This window comes from Octodon degus, unplaced genomic scaffold, assembly GCF_000260255.1.
Source record: "Octodon degus isolate 3935 unplaced genomic scaffold, OctDeg1.0 scaffold00160, whole genome shotgun sequence".
Taxonomy (NCBI): Eukaryota; Metazoa; Chordata; class Mammalia; order Rodentia; family Octodontidae; genus Octodon; species Octodon degus.
In genome coordinates, this window is record NW_004524736.1 from 5,142,739 (window position 1) to 5,145,880 (window position 3,142).

A 3,142-nucleotide genomic window follows, 5' to 3' on the forward strand; every position below is an offset into this window, starting at 1 on the left:
TTGCGGAACCGGGGATTGAACTCGGGACTTTTTTTTTTCCTGAGGAATATGATTGGAAAAAAACCGAGGCTATGAATCCACATGAAAAATACTGTATATATTGATATGAAAATGTATATATGAGCCAAGTATGGTGGGGCACACCTGTAAGCACTGAAAATCAAGCAAAAAGCGTTGTCATTCATTTTCTTAAATATGATTACAGTACTTTGGTTATATAGGAAAAGAGCCTATGATGGGGTGGTGGAAACTCCACTATTGGGAGTGAATTAGCCAAAAGTATGAGAGGTCTAGGGGATCCCCACCATGAGACTGACATCTGAAGCAAGGGCTGTCCTGACAATACTGGAGCTCTTACATCCACAGAGTCTGATTTTTAACTGCAGGTAAATAATATCAGGACTGGATTGTATATATTGAATTGGTAAACTAGTCACAACTGTCATGCATATAAAGGATAAGCAAAATGTTTACCATATCATTCTTTTATGTATGTTTGAAATTTTCCAAGGTAAAAGAAAACCTCAGAACTGGAAATACAATCACATCAATTTTTATTTATTGGCATGAAAAAGTGTCTGAGGATTTTTTTTTTTTTTTTTTTTTTGCGGAACCAAGGATTGAACTCAGGCCCTTGTGTTTGCCAGGCAAGCGTTTATTCCACTGAGACATTTCCCTGGCCCTAATGGGACTTTTTTTTTTCCCTGAGGAATATCATTGGAAAAAAAATGAGGCTATGAATCCACATGAAAAATACTGTATCTATTGATATGAAAATGTACATATGAGCCAGGTACGGTGGGGCACACCTGTAAGCACAGCACACAGGAGGCTGAAACTGGAGGATAACCATGAGTTCGAGGCCAGCCTGGGCTACATAGTGAGTTCAAGACCAGTCTAACTACATAGTAAGAACATGTCTTAAAAAAAAAGAAAGAAAAAGAAAAGAAAATGTATATATGAAGTCTGATTAAACTATATGGTGAATGCCTAACTTTTTAAAAACTGTATTATAATAAAAGGCATATTGCCATTAATCTTCCTCAAAATATCCCACTTGCTTCAAACACATTGTTCTTGCCACTTTCTGACGCAGTTTTGGAAGTCTGCTGTGGCTGCCCTCTGCCACAGCAATACCACCTCGAATGAACCTGATCTTGTCTGTTGTGGCTGCCTCAATGTCCTGAGTTGACTCAAAATTATTAGCTTTTGTGGTCATGTAGACTTTGTGGAACAGCCAGAAGCCATGTAGCACCAGATCTGGAGGTTGATGAGGGCACATCATAATGTTTCCATCTGACAGAAGCTTTTCTGTAATGAAAGAGGATTTTCAGAATTGCCTCAGAAAACAGACAGAATGATGGAATAAGTGCATCTGAAGTGAGAGGATTTTTGGTTTTTTGTGAGAGGATTTTTGAAAGAAATTAATGCTGATGTGTCGTTTACTATAATACATTTTTAATTTCAATGTTTACCATACTTTTTGATCATACCTGGTATATTTGTATAGAGGCCAAAGGAAGTGTCTGGAGGGATGGGCAATAAAATGTTAACCGTGGTTATAAAAAAAAAGTGGTTAAATTAGAGAAAAAGGAGGGATACAAGGAAAGCCAACATTTTGGCCCTAGCCTTCTAAGGTCAATTAAGACTCAGGACATAGGAGAACTTGTACTGTAACGTCTTGTAACTCGGTAGTGTCCCAAATTTTCTGATCAAGGAGATTATGGGGCCAAAGAGGAAAGTGATCGATGATGTAGAGTGTGCCTAAGGAGAGTCACATGAAGAGAAAACACTCTCTCAGGCTTTCACAGAGAGCACATTGGCTAAGCAATGGCCGTGACTCATCCACATGGCTGACACTGACAAAGGTTCTACAATCTGAGGTACAGGATCTCAGGATAAATCCTGAGGGCATTTCACAGACCTTCTCAGACCCAAAAGCTACAGCTCTTGTTGCATAGGTCCTACTTTACCTTGGTCTTAACCATCCAGCAGAAAAGTATAAAAATGAAATATAAGAAACAAAGCCATGCTGTTATATTGAGCTGTGGGGGACTCAGGTCATCAATTTGTGACATTGCAAGTGAAGCAGAAGACCCAATACTATTGTGGGCTGCTGGACTCTTTTGGAATGTTTTCCTGAGTTTACACACCTATAATATTCAAATAACAGAACTTAACAAAAAAAGGATATACAGATGAATGTCCATTTTGTATTTGTGTATTCAGAGTGGTTGGGGTAGATATATAGTTACATTCTCTTAATGAATAGAATGATTTGTTCTAATGGTGTTTGTAAATGACATGTCAGGTCCGCATCTTGTACAGCAATTACCCACTAAGAATGAATGCGGTGTGTTAATTGTTGAAACTGTCCTACCGATTTGATTTGAAACTGTCTCATTGCTATTTGTTTATCAATAAAATTATGGCCAAAAAAAAAAGTGGTTATCCCTGAGGCCTGGTAGACACCACGGTTTCCTGGTAGCCAGCTGCCCCTGCTAACCTCAGCCAACTCCACTGTGTCCAGCATTGCACCAACAGCAAGCCCTTGGGCTAGGCCTTCCTCAGGCGGTTTGCAGACACAATTCCCAAAGCAGCACAAAATTTTTGTGCTCTGAGCACTGGAGAGAAAAGATCTGGTGATAAGGGTTCCTGCTTTCACAGAATTATTCCAGGATATATGTGGTGATGTCACATTTCATAATGGCGCTGGCAGCAAGTCCACCTATTGGGAGAAATTGGATGATGAGAACTTCATTCTGAAGTGGACAGGTCCTGGTATCCTGTCCACGGCAAATGCTGGACCAAACATAAACCAGCCATTCCAAGATTTTCATCTGGACCGCACGGCAAGCTCGTGGACTTCAGGAAGGTAAAAGAGGACACAAATGTCGTGAATGCCAGGAATGAGAAGACAAGCAAGAAGACCACAGTACTGACTGTGGACAATTCTAATGCATTTGACTTTTGTGTATCTTCCCCACCAGACCATTGCTTCATAGCTCAGGAGAACACCCTCCACCCCATGTCTTTGTGCCTCCACTGCAGGTCTTTGGGTTCCATTATTTTCTTTACTCCCTTCCAACTCTAGCAGGATTCCAGAGTTAAGTTTATGATTATGAATAAAAGCTACATAACA